Source organism: Dipodomys merriami, unplaced genomic scaffold (genome assembly GCF_024711535.1).
Source record: "Dipodomys merriami isolate MVZ:Mamm:240054 unplaced genomic scaffold, mDipMer1.0.p SCAF_1, whole genome shotgun sequence".
Taxonomy (NCBI): Eukaryota; Metazoa; Chordata; class Mammalia; order Rodentia; family Heteromyidae; genus Dipodomys; species Dipodomys merriami.
The window spans coordinates 25,464,944-25,482,745 of NW_027202270.1; the positions used below are offsets into that span (position 1 = coordinate 25,464,944).

Here is a 17,802-nt window from a genome sequence, read left to right on the forward strand (position 1 = left end):
CTTTACTTTTTTAAAAGATGTGATGAATTACTTGGTCTCAGTCCCTATACAAACTCCTGTCCTACTCAGTGTGAGCAACTAAGCACTCAGCTGGCTTGGGCAGGCTGGCTAGGTTGCCATGTCTCCAGGACAGCCCAGCACAACAGAGCCCATTCACCATGTTACTCTCTACCTACTGAACTCTCTCCAACCCATGGAGAAAATTCCAGTTCCCAGGAACCACAGACAATGGGAAGAATCCCACAAATCCATCTCTACATGTATGTCTAGAATGCCCAGGAACATTAATCCTTGTCTCTCAGCTGTGTATAGATGGTGCTCTGCCTCATTTTCTGGTTCTTGAGAAGACCGGAGACATCATGAAAATTTCTTACTAGCTGGTGGCCCATGCCTGTAATCCTACCTATTCAGGAGCCTGAGATCTGAAGATCATGGTTTAAAGCCAGCCTGGGCAGGAAAGTCCATGAGATTCTTATCTCCAATTAAGCACCAGAAAACCAGAAAACCAGTGGTAGAGCACTAGCTTTGAGCAAACTTGCTCAAGGATAGCACCCAGGTAGAGTCAAAAACCCTCCTACTTTGTGTTTATGTACTGTGGAAAGGTGCACCCACGGAGGGAATAAGAATGTGCTTCTAATTGTCTACTCAAAACTACAACACTCCTTAACCCCACATGGAGGAGTCCTGGTTCTCTACGTTGATATGGGGTAAGTGGGATAAAGGTTGTCCTCAAATACATTAATCAGAGCAACCTGACATGAAACATGGACGAGTGGGGTATAACACTTTGAATAAATCTCTACAACACCACAAATATTGATCAAACATCGCAAACATTGTTTGAGTGATGAGGCTATAATAGTAGGCTAAAACCACCATAATTACTGTTTTTGGAGATTATCATTATTATAATGCTTATAATCTCAGAGAAAGGTAATTATTAATATAAAAGCATCAAGAAGTATAAACATTTAAAATAGAAGTCATTAGCCCTAAAGAAGGCAGTAAGAGAAGACTTTCCTGAAGGTCTGACTACTGAGCTGAGAATGCTACCAGGCCACAGAGCATTCTATACAGCAAGATGTGCAAGAGTCTGGTGGCAGAAGGGATTATAATAAGTTTATAGTTCTAAAAAAGAAGTCTGCAGTAATTGTAGCAAACAGTCAAGGGGAGCTTGGTACAAGATGCTGCCAGAGAGGAAGAAAGAAGCAGATGATTTGTGGGTCTTATGGTTGGCATTAAGAAATCACGTAAACAGGAAGCCTCTGGAATGCTTATTTCGGTTTCTGTTTGGAAAGACTTGCTCTGCTTGATGTAGGAGAATGGATGGGGAGGCTGATTATATCGCGAGGAGATGCTTAGAGGACTGCTGCAGAGTTGAGGCAAGGGAAATGAAGGGAAGTAGCAGTTTGAACGGAGTAGGCCAGACCAAGTTTGAAATGTAAGTGCTTGGTTAACTTTCAGTGTTGTTTTGTCTGTGGTGCTAAGATGGAATCCAGCTCCTTGCACATGTCAGACGAGTGCTCTATCTCTATCATCAAGATAGACCCCAATCTTGTCATATAAAATAATATTTATCGAGATGAACTCCAGGAAATGAAAACAAGAGGTTTTTTTCCTTTGTTGCTGTTTTTGTTTTCTTTTTGTCTTGTTTGTTCATTTATCTGTCTCTGGGAGAGTAAGGGGTGGGGCACAGAAATGGAGGGACAAAGGGTGAACAAATGCAGCTGTAGTACTCACTAGACATTACTTTGAAAATGAACTATACAACTTGGGGGTCAGGATGGGAGGGAAAAACTGGGAGGTTGGGGTTGGGGTGACATTGTCCAAAAAGAAACATACTCATTACCTGACTTATAAAACCATAATCCCTCTGTACATCACTTTTGTTTTGTTTTGTTTTGTTTTTGGGGGGTACGGTCGTGGGGCCTGAACTCTGGGCCTGGGCGCTGTCCCTCAGCTCTTCAGCTCAAGGCTAGCGCTCTACCACTTGAGCCACAGTGCCACTTCCGGCTTTTTTCTCTTTGCTTATGTGGTGCTGAGGAATCGAACCCAGGACCTCAGGCATGCAAGGCAAGCGCTCTACCACTGAGCCACCTTCCCAGCCTCTGTACATCACTTTTATAATAACAATAAAAAAATTTAAAAAGATACATCCCAGCCTTAAGATGATCTTCCTTCCTTCCTCCCTTCCTTCCTTCCTCCCTCCCTGCCTTCCTCCCTCCCTCCCTTCCTTCCTTCTTTCCTTCCTTCCTTCCTTCCTTTCTTCCTTCCTTCCTTCCTTCCTTCCTTCCTCCCTCCCTCCCTCCCTCCATCCCTTCCTTCCTTCTTTTCCTTTTTTGAGGCAGTATATCAGTTACACAGCTCAAACTAATATTCTGCTTCTGCTGGGTAACAGGTGTGCAACTCCACAACCAGACAGCTTTTGCATTTTATTTTTTATTTTAAATTTTATTGTAAAGGTGTTATACAGAAGGGTTACAGTTACATGATTCAGGTAATGAGTACATTTCCTTTTGAATAGTGTCACCCCCCTCTCTCATTCTCTCCCAGGTTTTCCCTCCCCTCAAAGCTGTATAGTTCATTTCCAACATAGTGTCTAGTGGGTTTCAAGCTTTGCATTTTAAAAGGAATAACTGGTGTGGGGCACTGCTGGTTCACACTTGTACTCCTGGCTACTCAGGAGATTGAGATCTGAGTATCATGGTTCAAAGTCAGTCCTGGTAAGAAAGTCCACCGACTCTATCCTCCAATTAACCAGCAAAAAGCTGGAAGTAGAGCTGTGGCTCAAATAGTAGAGCCTAATCTTGAGCAAAAAAGCTTAGGGACAGCTCTCAGGCCCTAAGTTCAAGCCCCAGGATTGGTACATAAGGGGAAATAAAAAGAATAACTGGATCGGTAATTTTTTTTAGAGAATAGTAGAATGAGCAAGTTAAAGACATTCTCCAAGAATGTCATTCTCTCTGTCACCACAGAGTGCTGCTGTGTCCAATGACAAAGTCACAAGAAACCAAAAGGCTTGGACCCTAAGAGGAACTTGGGGGCTGTAGCCTTAGGATAAAAGAAGTGAGCGAGACAAAGATGTTTCCTAATTTTGAAAAAAAATGGAGCCCCTAAGCAGCAGGGGTCCCTCCTAAGTTTTCTTGAAGGTCATTTCGCAGTATGGTAACTTCTGGCTTTCCCCACAGTGTCTGTAAAGACAGTGCTTCAACAAAGGGGACGAGAAGGGGCTGTTTTAGAGCCATTAGCGTCCTCCCTCCCCCACAGTCCCATTAGCGGGCCTTATTAAACCAACTCAGACAAAAAGCAAAGATGCCCCAGTTAATGGAGAGTCTCCCATAATTACTCTGCTCTGCTGCTTCTTTTAGGGTCTGAATGGTCTTTAAATAATGTTTCTCTTGCTGTGGTCGTAGACAATGACCTAGCAGTCTGCTTTAAGCGGTGCCAATCCCATTAGCTGAAGAATAGCAAAGCTCTGTGTGGGTCTTGGTGTGCCAAGGGAGGGAGGGCAGGCAGAAAGGAGGGAGGGAGGGAGCAATGGACAGACAGAGACAGATACAGACACACAGAGAGAAGCTGAGCTTGTGTGGGTTTAAACCCTGATCTTTGCACACCTACCCATCCTGGAAATTCAACACACCTCAGTATCTGTCAGGTTATCACTCGATAACCTGTCCTTCTAGAAAATGGCACGAGATGTCTTCAAATGCACTACACATTTCTCTGTAGAATGTAGTGGTGGTGCAGTGGTGGTGGTGGTGGTGGTGGTGGTGGTGGTGGTGTGTGTGTGTGTGTGTGTGTGTGTGTACTGGGGCTTGAACTCAGAGCCTGAGTATTGTTTCTTTGCTTTTTCACTCAAGGCTCTACTTCCAGCTTTTTGTTGGTTAATTGGAAATAAAGAGTCTCATAGACTTTCCTGACCAGGCTGACTGCAAACTGTAACCATTAGATCTCAGCCCTTGAGTCAGCTAAGATTTCAGGCTTGACACACCAGTGCTTGGTGAGGTTAGCTTCTTATACATACATTATTAACACCCTATATACTGGGAAACAACTTTTATTTTCATAATAAATCATCAAAAATGCTTGTAATAAAAAATCATGTAGGAGGAATTGAGCTTGGTGTTTGGGCATTGGATCCTTTAGTGTCTATGATTCCAAACCTGGTAAAAAGAACTGGATAATAATGAAAAGCTTACATGGATCTTCAGGTAGTGCTGGGGGAAGATTTTTAGATCATATGAGAATGGAAACAGATATTAGGCTCTTTAGGATAGGACTGGACCTTGGATTAGATTTTGAAAACTAAAACAGCTATAAAAGCCCTTTAAACAAACCTTGAAAATCCAATAAAATAGCATTCTGGAATAGAAGTCTTCAACAATACAAATATAAATTTCTTATTAGATCTTGCTATGGTACATCATCTTGCTTAGCAATATAAATAACAAGAAGTATAATCAGCAAGGCATTGATGACTCATGCCTGTAATCCTTGCTACTCAGGAGGCTGAGATCTGAGAATCACAGTTTGAAACTAATCAGAACATAAATCTTATCCATAATTAAACAGGACAAAAACATGAAAGGGAAAGAATGACTTAAGTAGTAGAGTACCAGCTATGAGTATAAACTATAAACTTCAAATGAGAGTTCAAAGCCCTGAGTTCAAGTCCCATACTGACTGAAAAGAAAGGTATGATTATTATAATTTCTAATTCTAGACATGTTTCAGTTAGGATAATACTTCAGCAGTCCTGATTCCTAATCCAGTGCTTTTTTTTTCTAAAACAGCACAGCCTCTCTCTCTCTCTCTCTCTCTCTCTCTCTCTCTCTCTCTCTCTCTCTCTCTCTCTCTCTCTCTCTCTCTCTCTTCTCTCTCTCTCGCTGTTACTGGGGCTTGAACTCAGGCCCTGGGCTCTATCCCTGAGCATCTCTATGCTCAAGGCTAGCACTCTACCACTCGATCTACAGCACCACTTTTGGCCTTTTCTGTTTATATAAGGAATTGAACCTAAGGCTTCATGCATGCTAGGCAAGTACTCTACCACTAAACCACATTCCCAGCCCCTGCACAGCCTCTCTTTTAACATATTTACCTTACCACAGTTTCATATACAATAAAGACAAGAGTATTTCATTAAGAGAGCTGATCCTAGCTGGCTGCTGGTGGCTCATGCCTGTAATCTTAGCTACTCAGGAGGCTGAGATCTGAGGATTGCGGTTTGAAGCCAGCTCAGGCTGGAAAGTCTACGACACTCTTATCTCCAATTAACCACCAGAAAACTAAGAGTAGTGCTATGGCTCAAGTGGCAAACTGCTAACCTTGAGCAAACAGGCTCAGGGATTAACACCCAGGCCCCAAGTTCAAGCCCCACAACCAACCAAAAAGAAAAAAAGAGGGGATCCTCTATACAATTTCCAAGTACCCTTCTTAGACTCAAGCATCTGAGCCACTGACCTGTGTCCAATGCTTCAGGCCTGAGGCATTCTGGCTGATTCTATTCCTGGCCAACCAGGTCACCTTCTGAAATCTCCTCCTTCTAGGCTAAGTATTGAGGGTCTCAGACTTCCCTAACCCCCAAGTCTGAGGGCTATACAAGCCTCTTACTCAGGGGTTATCCTCCTGTCAGTCTGTTCCTGCTATAGTCTGAATACTTCCCCTCAAAACCCATATGTTGGAAATATAATACCAGCATTCATCTGTTATGCTATTTGAGAGTGGAGTCTTTAGGGGGTAGTTTTGATGAGGTGAAGTCATGTAAGCAGGTCTGTAAGAAGAGCCATTAATGGCTTTGTAAGAGACCCAAGTTAGTATGGTACCCTGTCTCACATGTGAAACACCACACAGCTAGAAGGCCCTTCACACATGCTGGTATTGTGCTCATGGACTATCCAGCCTGCAGAACTACGAACTAAATACCCTCTGTTTATTAATTACTTCATCTTGGGTATTTTGTTATAGCAGCATAAGATGGATTAAGGCCGTCTTCTTAGGACCTGGGCAGGGACTATATAGCTGGAAAGCTGCAGACGACATTAAGGCAAGGCGACTAAGATGTTCATGTTATATGTGGGTCCCTAGAGTGCAGAGCAGGCATCTGAAGGCATCTCTCTGTTTTCTTACTTTGCTTTGTCTGCCATTGAGGATCCATTCTGGAAAAGAAGCTCAGGGCCTGAGCTTCTTTTGCTCAATGGTAGCACTCTACCATTTAAGCCAAAGCTCCACTTTTGGCTTTTTCTGTTTATGTGGTACTGAGGAATCCAACTCAGGACTTCATGTATGCTAGGCAAGCATTTTATCACTAAGCCACATTCCCAGCCCAAACCTTTGCTTTTTGAAACTTTGTTGGCAATTTAATTCTAAGCACATGTCAAGTTTTGTTATAACTAATACTACCAGGACCAGCCAATCCAAAAGTTTATTCTTGGTAAGATATTTTGTGGAAAGAGAGAAGAGTTCTTAATTTCTAGAAAGTTAATATTCTGTTATTATTTTATTTTTTGCACTCTTCTGTAGTGTACTGTCTTTTCATCTTTTTTTTTTTTGATTCAATAATGTTATTTTTCCAAGGAGGCTGAGAATCGCAGTTCAAAGCTAGCCTAGGCAGAGAAGTCCATGAGACTCTTATCTCCAGTAAATTATCAAGAAGCCAAAAATTGAAGTATGGTTCAAATGGTAGAGTGCCAGTCTTGAGTGAGAAATCCAAGCAAAAGAGCAAGGTCCTGAGTTCAAGCCCTAGCACTGGCTCAAAAAGGTCATTTCTTAGTAGATGAATATTACTAAGCACCATTATAAATTCTAAATGTGAATTAATACAGTTTTTACATTTTACAGAGAAAATTATTTCTATTATGATATTACTATCATCATCACCCGCATTTACTCCATGGGAAAATGAGATGAAGAGAAATAATGTCATTTTTTGTGAGTTTCCCTGTAATGCCACTACTATTCAATCTCTGCTTTTCTGCCTTAGTTCTATTCATTCTTCAAGTCAGGCTCAAATCTTTACTCTTTTAGAGGCCTATCAGAGCAGAGCAAGTCTGTTTTTCTGAACTAGTTGAGTCTCCTTACCATAATTACTTCCTAGATATTTACTGTTTCTGATTGCTAGAAATCTCCCCATATGATCATCTGAAAGTGGAAGATAACTAGACTCTTGATTGACAGCTTAGTGGACAGGTGACTGGCTCTGTGATATATGTCAAGAATCTTCCCCAGTAAACAGGGCTTGCTGCCCCATCAAGTAGTACGGGAAGTAGATTGCCCTCAGGGGTCATCCCCTTCAAAGATGAGTCAACTGTAGACAGTTGCTTTGCCCAGCGCCATGTCACCTTTCAGAGAAGCCCACATCCAATATGCTGGTGTGGAACTACAGAGTCCTGGCCATCTCAGGATGCTTCTACTGATTTTTTTTTTTTTTTTTTTTTTGGGTCCGGTCATGGGGCCTGAACTCTGGGCCTGGGCCCTGTCCCTCAGCTCTTCAGCTCAAGGCTAGCGCGCTACCACTTGAGCCACAGCGCCACTTCCGGCTTTTTTCTTTTTTGCTTATGTGGTGCTGAGGAATCGAACCCAGGGCCTCATGCATGCAAGGCAAGCGCTCTACCACTGAGCCACCTTCCCAGCCCGCTTCTACTGATTCTTGAGGCCTTCCTCTGCACACCTCCAACTCTGTGCTTTGTGACATCACAGCTAGACTTTGAAATTAAACATGGTAAAGAGATTTACACCTTAGAAATTGGTGAACATTAATCAATCGCTCTAAAATTTTCAGAGATAATTTAGCAGTACAACACTATTCTAGACCCCGTTCAGAATTACTTTGAAGCCCCTGAGACACACTCTCTCAGGTCACTGAGGAGATTAGCTGAGGCCACTGTTGGCATAGAGCTATAGGCTATATTAGGCATTAAGGCTATAGTTTTTTTTCCTCTGCCAGATTCCCTGCCTCCCTTCCAAGGGCTTCCCCGGCATGCTAAACTCTCTTTCAAAGTGTGCTTTTCTGGGGCATGCCAACAACTTTTAATACTCTTAAAGTTTACCTAAACGTTGCAGATCACTTAGCTTTATTAAAGTTTCCCCAGAAGGAAGTTGAAAAGACATCATATTAACAGGTTCTGTTCTACATCAAGACAGTTATGACTTCCTAGGGAATTCTCTTGACTAGTAATCTCTCAATAGAGTTCCTGGTCAACAGCAGTCATAAACCATATGTAGAGGACAATGAAATTCTGTAGAGTATGTTTATTAACTGGCCATGTTCAAACTTCCTGGTTGAGGATTTTTTTTGTAAACTCATTATATATTCTTGGCCTCTTGGGTTTAAGGAACTTTAGTAAGCACTGGTGGCCAATGTGACAGTTGATGGTGGTGGTGGTGATGGTAGATGTGGTAATGATGGCTGTTGTTAGTGGTAGATGTGATGATAGTGATGGTGGTAGATTTGGTGATGGTGGTTCCTGTTGGTGGTTGTGAATGTGGTGGTGATGATGGTGGTGGATGTGGTCATAGGAGATGTGAATGAGGTGGTGATCAAGATGGTGGTGGATGTGGTGGTGGTAATGGTAGTAGTATATTTGGTGGTGGTTTCTGGTGGATGTGAATGTGGTGGTAATAGATGTGGTAGTGGTGGATGTGGTGGTAGTTGTTAGTGGTGGTTGATGTGGTGGTGATGATTATAGTGAATCTGAGAGTGGTAGATATTGTAGTGATGGTTGTCGGTGGTGAACGTTGTGGTGGGAGATATGAATGAGGTGATAATCATAGTGGTGGTGGTGAATCATTGACTATCTTTTGTGGCTGAAAATTACTTTGTAGAAGTGGTACTTTCAAAAAAATCTGAAAGCTAGCACCTATGGCTCATAACTGTAATCCTAGCTGTTTGGGAGGTTAAGAGCAGAAGGGTCAAGGATCCAGGACAGCAAGAGGAGAAAAGTCTACAAAACTCTCCAGGAGGGAAGTTAGGATGCTATGACATGAACCTGTGATCTCAGCAAAGAACAAAAGCCCTAAGTAAGTGGATTGCAGCTCAGGTGTTCAACGAGCAAGGGGTGGTAATATAGACCCCATCTTAAAAATAACCAGTGAAGGCTAAAGACATGGCTCAGAAGTATCATACCAGCCTAGCATGTGTGAGAGGGCCCCTGAGTTCAAAACCCAGTACTGAAAAAAAAAAAAGAGAAAAAGTGTATGAATTGGCAGTCTAGAAGCCTGGTCAGACACACACACACACGACACACACACACACACACACACACACACACACACACACACACACACACACACACACACACACACACACACACACACACACACACACACACACACACACACACACACACACACACACCAAAGTTTGTTTTATTGGGAACCTGCTACCTGGTTGGAAGATCTACCCTTAAAACCATGCCCTGCCACAACTTCAGACCCTAAATGAGAAGCCATCTCCAGGTTCTCATAGTCCCACCGTCGTACTTTTGGAAAGAATTTGTTTTTCTTTTTGTGCCGGTGCTGGGGCTTGAACGCTGGGCCTGGAGCTGCGCCACCTGAGCCACGGCTCCACGACAGCCTTTTCTCTTCTCTTCCGGTAGTCGATGGGTGATGGGCGTCTCACAGACGCGGGGCCTCCGGGCCTACACTGTGTGCTCGGGGCTCAGCCTCCAGAGCCGCTAGGATCACTCGCCCAAGCAAGAACTCGAGTTCTTACGGACGAGAAAGCCGCTGAAAGCTGGCCGGATCCTGAGACACCATTCCAAGTGCTGGAAGGAGCAGCAGGCGACGCTGCGGCACGCGCCACGGCGTTTACAACGTGAGAAAACACAGACGCCGGGAAGCCGGCCGGGCCGAGCCGGGCCCCGCGGGCCTGGAGAGGAGATTCCCGCCTTCCCGGCCCGGAACCTTGGGCGTCCGGGTCTGGCCGCCGGGGTGCCGGGGGGAAGCATTTAAGCGCAGGACCGGGCGCAGCCGCTTGTAAACAGAGCCGGCGGGAGGGAGGTCGCGGCGGCCGCGCTGTCACCGGGCGGCGGGCGGCTGCCAAGGCGGGGCCGCCGACCCCGCGCTGCGGGCCCGCCGGGGAAGGACGAGCCCCCGGGTGAGCATGGCGGGCCTCGGGGCGGCGGGCGGCGGGGCGGGACGGGAGGAGGCCGGGTGCGGGCGCGGGGCCCCGGGGGGCGGCGGTGATGGTGCGGTTTCCTCCCGGCACCATTGGCGTTGTGGTTTGGGGTTTGTCATTTCGTGCCGGAGACCGCCCCGCCTCGCCGAGGACCGCGCGGGTCCGGGGAGCTTGCACGGCCCCTTGTCCGCTCGTGTCTGTGAAGGACTCGGGGGGAGAGGGGAGCTGACCCAGGCGATGCCCAGTTGGGCACTGGGGGTCACCGAAGGCAAACCTCAGCCCTCAGCCCGCCCGGGGCTCCGGGAGAAACAGCCCGGTGGTTCTTTCTGTCCACGCTGGCCATTCAGAATGTATAGTAAAGAACACCCCAAGGCTGATGAGAAGTCTGTGTTGGTCTATGAAAGGATTACTAAGCTAAAAAAAGAAATCAGCATAAAAGAGATCACACCCAACTGTTTAAATTAAAAAAAAAATCTACTGAGGTAGATGAGGTAGCTCATCAGGACTGGTCTGTATGAATCACTGGCAAAGCTTGGTAAATTTTAATTTACCAGGTTAAATGGAGGTTGAGCAAAGCAGTTGTAAACTTCCTTAGTGTTCCCCCCCCCTCCTTTTTTCCTTCTTGAAAGAAGCTAGAGAAAACACCTAAGGGTTCCCCCCCCCCCGTTGTTTGTTTTTAATTTAAATAATTGTTGGACACCAGTGCTGACTTATGTAATCCTAGTCATTCAGGAGGTGAGAACTGAGGATCACAGTTCAAAGCCAGCCCTAGCAGGAAAATCCATGAGACTTACATGGCCAGTTAACCAGCAGAAAGCTGAAAGTCCAGTTCTTCAAACGGAGAGTGCCAGCTTTGAGGGAAAAAGCTAAGGGAGAGGTGCCTTGGCCCTGAGTTCAAGCTCCAGTACTGGCACACACAAATAGTATTTTAGTAATTACAGTGATTTGTAATATGTATTCATAAAGTATTTCATTGTAATCTGCCACATATAAATTACAACTGGCATAGCTAAAATAAAATATTAAGTTCTGTTTTGTTAACTTCAAGAAAATGACTTAACAAAAAAGACACTAATATAGTCTTTAAATGGATCAGTAGAGGCCGGTTGCTGATGGGTCATGCCTGTAATTCTAGCTCCTCAGGAGGTTGAGATCTGAGGTTCAGAGTTCAAAACTAGCCCCAGCAGGTAAGTCCATGATACTCTTATCTCCAGTTAATCTCCCAGAAGCAAGGAGTGGAGCTGTAACTCAAGTTGTAGACTTTTAGCTTTGTGAAAAGACCCAAGCCCAGCATTCAAGCCCCCAAACTGATTAAAAATCATCAAACTGACATTGCTTAGGCCCTGAGTTCAAGCCCCAGGACTTAAGTGAGCCACTTTGGTCAGGTAGTCTTTTAGTTAGACAAATATTAGAATATGTTACACATAGAGAAGTTGTTTTTTTTTTTTTTTGGGTCCAGTCGTGGGGCCTGAACTCTGGGCCTGGGCGCTGTCCCTCAGCTCTTCAGCTCAAGTGCTCTACCACTTGAGCCACAGCGTCACTTCCAGCTTTTTTCTTTTTTGCTTATGTGGTGCTGAGGAATCGAACCCAGGGCCTCCTGCATGCAAGGCAAGCGCTCTACCACTGAGCCACCTTCCCAGCCAATAGAGAAGTTTTTTAAAAAAAAACACATGCTAAGAAATATTAACACTTGATGAGTTTGTTTTAACAGTAAATATTTTTGCAATGTCATGTTTCAAGCAAGAAGTTTTAAGTTCCTTCTTGGTCATTTCCTAATTGTGCAATCTTGGACAATTCTCTTTGTTTTGCTGTTTCTAATCTGTAGAATGGGAATAATAGCTGTGCTGATCTCTTAGGGGGTTTGGGAGGATTAAATGACTATGATTAGTCTATAGGAATTACTATATACATATTTGTTAATAAATAACAAAATAAAAACGTACTAGTGTTGAAAAGTAGAACGATCACCAAAACTTAGGGAGAGAGAGGGAATGCTATAGAGTTTCAGATTTGTAAGTTGAAGAGTTCTAGAAATTGGTCCTTAAGAATGTAAGTATACTTAACCAAAGAGATGCTTAGGATGGTAAATTTTACATTTTTTTTACTACAATTAAAATAAAATAACAAAGCGATCTGTTCACAATCCTAACACGCAGCAGCTCCATCCACAGCTGTCTTTGTCATTATGAAAAATGCAGCAATGGCTGGGAATGTAGCTTAGTGGTAGAGTGCTTGCCTAGTATGCATGAAGCCCTGGATTCGATTCCTCATAAACAGAAAAGGCTGGAAGTGGCACTGTGGCTAAAGTGGTAGAGTTGCTAGCCCTGAGCACAGAGAGACTCAGGGACAGAGCCAGACCCTGAGTTCAAGCTCCAGGACTGGCAAAAAAAAGAAAAAGAAAAAGAAAAAAATGCAGCAGTATCAAGAAAGTTAAATTTTCTGTAGATTCATGCAGTTGGGATTTTTTTTTTTGTTGGTGGTGGGTCTTGAACTCTAGGCCTGGGAGCTGTCCCTGAGCTCTTCAGCTCAAGGCTGGCACTCTACCACTTGAGCCACAGCCCCGCTTCCGGTTTTCTGGTGGTTAATTGGAGATAAGAGTCTCACAGACTTTCCTGCCTGGTCTGGCTTTGAACAGTGATCCTCAGATCTCAGCCTCCTGAGTAGCTAGGATTACAGGCATGAGCCACTGGTCCCTGCTTGCGTTTTGTTTTGTTTTGTTTTGTTTTTTGAGGCAAGATCTCACTGGCCTAGGCCCTTGAATTCACAATACTCACCCCTCAGCTACTGTTTGCGTGACAGGAATGTATCACCACACCTGACTTTGTAATTGCGATTTGTCATAAAAAAACACAAATAGATAAGAAATGATTGGGAAGATTCTGAGCAGGCACAATTCTCAAAATGTTTTACCTCTAGGACTGGAAGAACCTTGATACCTGGAACTGGTACATAAGATAACACTTCCTTGATTATGTTACGTTGTATCTAATATGGAAGACTTGAATTTAAAATGATGAGATTATGTGGGTGAATCTAATCTAATCACAGTTACCCATAAACAAAGATCTTTCTCTGGCTGGGAAAAGAGATTTAAAGGATTGGAAAGGTCAGTATATTATTGCTGAGTTAAATATGGAAGATACAGTTGAGAAGGAATTTAGACAGATGTAAGGAATTCAAGAGGCCTAAAATTATTGAAGCCATCGGCTTATAACCAGGATAGAAATGGGAAGCTCAGACCTAAGGCCACCAGGAGATGGGTTCTGACATTATGCTAACAATACAAGAAAGCTTGAAACAGGATTCTATACCAGAGTTTTTAGATCAGAGTCCAGCCCAGCCTGGCCAACAACTTGATTGTAGCCTTATAAGAGATATCTTAGGTGAAAACCCACTAGCCCATCCAGACTTTTGACCTTCATAACTGTGAGATAATAAATAGATGTTGTTTGAAACTACTCAGTTTGTGGGAATTTGTTATGCAGCGCTAGAAAACAAATACAGACTTCAGCAGGAAAATGGGGAAAAGAAGTGAATAGACTGTATGTTAAAGTTTGGATCTTGAATATCCCCCAAAGGGCTTCTATGGTAAAAGTTTGTCTCTCAGGATGGAGTTTTTGGGTAAAGCTTTTAAGGGGTGGAACCTGGTGGGAGGCTTTTTTAAATCATTGGGGAAATACCTTTAAAGGGGATGGTGGGACTTTGGATCCTTCCTTGTTCTTTTTTTTCTTTTCTCCCCAGCTCATGATGGAAGTGATTTTGCTTCTCTATGCATTCCAAACATTATATACTGTCTTGCCAGCATCCTAAATATAATGGGACCAATCATTCATAGATTCAGACCTCCCTAACTGTGAGCCAAAAGCAGCCTTTTTTCTTTATAAGTATATTATCTCAGATATTTTATTACAATGACAGAAAGTAAAGCACACTATCCATAGAAAATTGAATGGCTAATCAGTATATAAAAATGTATTCTTTTAGGATGGGAAGGTGGCTCAGTGGTAGAGTACTTGCTTTGAGCTGAAGAGCTGAGGGACAGTGCCCAGGCCCAGAGTTCAAGCCCCATCACTGACAAGAAATGTATTCTTTTTATAAATCAGGAATTAAAATTGAAACAATAGCAACGTATTAATTTTCTATCTCTAAAACTAACAGATTTCAGAAAGTTCTAACTCTCCATGTCAGCTAGTATGCAGTGGTACTGATACTCTCAACTGCTACAAGGGAGTACAGTTGTCCAAACTTTTCTAGAAGGCCTCAGTAATGCTCTTGTTTATCCAGAAATCCTTCTAGGAATCCATCCAAAAGAACTTATGAGAAATATGTTAAAAGTTAGTGTTTAAAGATGCTTACTATGGCTTTATTTATACAAGTACTGGCACTAAATGCTCAGTAATAGGGAACAGTTAAAATATGGTACCATTAAAAGATCCCAGTGTTACCAAAACATTAAAAAGGATATTTGTGTGGAAGGGTATTGCCAGTTTTTGTCAAGTGGAGGGGAAATGCAATGGAGAACTATACAGACTGAATCCCAATTATGCTTTAAAAATAGGTCCACGTAGAAAAAGAGCTATAAGGGCCAAAGTAGGGCACTGCTTTTCCTGCCATTAGAATGTGATTAATTATTATTTATTTTGCCATTTATTCTTCTTAATGTTTAACAAAAAGTACATAAGCACTTCAAAAGCTCTCTGTATTGTGGGGAATACTGTGAATCCAAAACATAAAATTCATAAATGGATAGCAGATATATTTTTTAAAGAAAATAATTGAAATGGAAAACAAGTATTATTGGAAAGATTGAAAATAAAGATAGCTAGTGTTTTTTAGTATTGTAATCAATGACTCCCTCTCTTTTTAAAAAAGGGGCTTGAACTCAGGGCCTGGGTGCTCTCCATGAGTTCTTTTGCTCAAAGCTAGTACTCTACTACTTGGAGCCACAGTGCCACTTCCAATTTTCTCTTGGTTAATTGGAGGTAAGAGTCTCAGGGACATTTCTGCCCTGGCTGGCATCAAACCACAATCTTTGAATCTCAGCCACATGAGTAGCTAGGATTACAAGTGTGAGCCACCTATGTCTGGCATATCAGTGAACCTTTCTAGATGGAACATCACTGAGTATCATTGAGAAGTGATAGAAGGCATGTGGTTGGATTTTCATTAAAAGTCCTTGTCTTCTTTTCCCTCCCTGTTCATCCCTGTCTGTCTGATTCTCTCTGTCTCCTGCTCCCTCTTCCTCTGTATCTCCTTCTCTCCCCGCCACAACTGATGGTCTGTCTGACTTCTCATCTGTCTGATATTCTCTCTCTCTCTCTCTTTCTTTCTCTTTCTCTCTCTCTCCTTTCTCTCACATGGTCTTGCCAACCAGACCTGGAACTCTGATCCTCCTGCTTCAAACTCCCCACTTGCTAGAATCATAACTCATCTTGGCTGGCTGAGAGAGTCCTTGTTTTCTCATAGATGATTGATTGGATTTAGGCTTTAGGTTATAGAATCAGTTTATTTATACAAATAGAAAACAAAGAATTAAGGAATATGTAGCCATTTTCCCAAAAAGGAAGAACAAAAGAGCTTTGTAGATTAGGACTAGGGAAGGCCCATGGCCCTAGGCCAGTAACATCTGTATTAAAAATATTCAGCGTTCACAAGTCAGAAGACTTGAACTCAGGTCATTCATTTATATATTTAAGAAGCAGGCAGATAGATGGAAGTTACTTTAATTACTGTTTCAGAAGACATGATCTGAATAGGAACCTGGACAAGTTTAAATCATTTGGGCATAGTTTTTATGATTCCCTATTTCCTGACAATTTCCAGGAGCACCAGCTAAGCTGCTGCTTTTTGTATTTTCTCTTTGGTTCACCTTTCTGTTTTCACTTTGCCCTATGCTAGCATACCCTTGGAGAAGCACAGAAACTGTTTCCACCTTGGCTGCTGACTGGTGGTCTGTCTGACACTCTCTCTCTCTCTCTCTCTCTCTCTCTCTCTCTCTCTCTCTCTCTCTCTCTCTCTCTCTCTCTCTCTCTCTCTCTCTCTTTCTCTTTCTCATTAAAAGTCCTTGTTGTGTTTTTCCCTTCCTTGGTCATTCCTGTCTGTCTGTCTGCTAGCAAAATGCTGGTTTGCTCTATGGAGATTGTTAACCCCTTAAAAGAAAAGATCTGGAGAAATATCTAGCAAGCCTTTTTCTTTCCTTTTTTCTCTTTTAAGTAGATTTGGTATTCACTTAATAAAGAATTGAACCATTTTCTAGGTTGTGGGGCAAGCGGAAGAATCTGGAGACCTCAATAGTGAATAGAGTGACAAAAATGACCACCATTAATAAAGTCCATAAACTGCTCTTATTTCATTAGCTGCTGTGGGTTATAAGAACACTAAAAAGCCCATGTAATTCACCTTCCTCCTGACCATAGGTAAACACATCATTTGTTCCATGAGTGTAGTTAATCCTGGTGATGGTATAGGTTATGAACAAAAACCAAAGTCAAAAGACAGAGGCCATTCACTGACATGTCAGGGTAGAAGTGTGGCTCAAGTGGTAGAGGGCTATCCTTGAGTGAAAAATGTAAGGAAGAATGAGTTCAAGCTCTAGTACGCTCCCCCCAATAAAAAGAAATGTCAGGCTTACATTTTGGTTTGGACTTTCCAATTATATATGATAGTTATGTTTGGTAGAAATCTACTTATCCAGTTACTTTGAATAGTGTAACCAATTTATAATTCAGTATGAGTGAATTCTGTCCCTTTATTGTGTTATCCAGTTTACCTGGATTTAACTAATTGGGAAATTAGTAAATATTCACTTCACTTTGTGATCTGTAATGGGATTATATATTGTGATTTCCAGTCATAGAACAGGTATAGGTTAGAAAATAGTTTTCTATTTCCAGGGAGGAACAGAATAGGCTAAAAACATCAGAAATGTAACCTGGAACTTTAATATTTCAGGAAATTAGCTAAATGATCTCTGCTTCTCTGTTCTTGATCCACTTGATCAGCAATTAAGACTTTTCCAGAACAGATTCTCTTTCACGTTGAGGTATCCATTCATTCTTGATTCAACTAGTAAGGATTGAGCATACTGTACTTGGAGTTGGCCACAGACCTTGCCTTCATGAACATCATGGTCTGCTTGGGAGAAAAACAAATGGCTAGGTCCTTATCAAATGGCATGCGTTGAAGGAAGCATTACAATGGAGAAAATCAGGGTATTATGAGTCTAAAAAGACATTCAAAATGGACTTGGGAGGTCAAAGAAGTGATCCCTTAGATTAGATGCAGCTTGGACTTGAAAGCAGAATCAGATTAGCCACTTTGTGGTGTGTGTGTGTGTGTGTGTGTGTGTGTGTGTGTGTGTGTGTGTGTGTGTGTGTGTGTGTGTGTGTGTGTGTGTGTGTGTGTGTGTGTGTCTGTGTGTGTGTGTGTGTGTGTCTGTGTGTGTGTGTCTGTGTGTGTGTGTCTGTGTGTGTGTGTCTGTGTGTGTATGTGTGTGGGTGTGTGGGTGTGTGCACACGCGCGAGCACTAGTTCTGGGTTTGGGGCTTGAATTCAGGGCCTGAGCACAATCCTTGAGATTTTTTTTTTTTTTTTTTTTTTTTTTTGGTTCACGGCTAGTGTGCTGTATTACAGGAGCCAGAGATTCACTTCTGGATTTTTTTGGTGGTTAACTGGAGATAAGAGTTTCAT

The 17,802-nt window shown here is 42.7% G+C and overlaps 1 protein-coding gene across 3 annotated transcripts in view; it reads left to right on the forward strand.

Annotated features, from left to right (window-relative positions):
- Positions 1-1,424: 1,424 nt before the first annotated feature.
- The window catches only part of Plekhm3 (pleckstrin homology domain containing M3), a 176,707-nt gene continuing 160,329 nt past the window's right edge, over positions 1,425-17,802 (forward strand). For 2 of the 3 annotated variants that reach the window (XM_070018412.1, XM_070018423.1), the window contains exon 1: positions 9,995-10,093. The gene's annotated coding sequence lies outside the window, so the exon portion shown is untranslated. Of the gene's footprint in view, positions 1,442-9,994; positions 10,094-17,802 lie in introns of those variants that run through there. The other variant, XM_070018417.1, reaches the window with a different exon arrangement.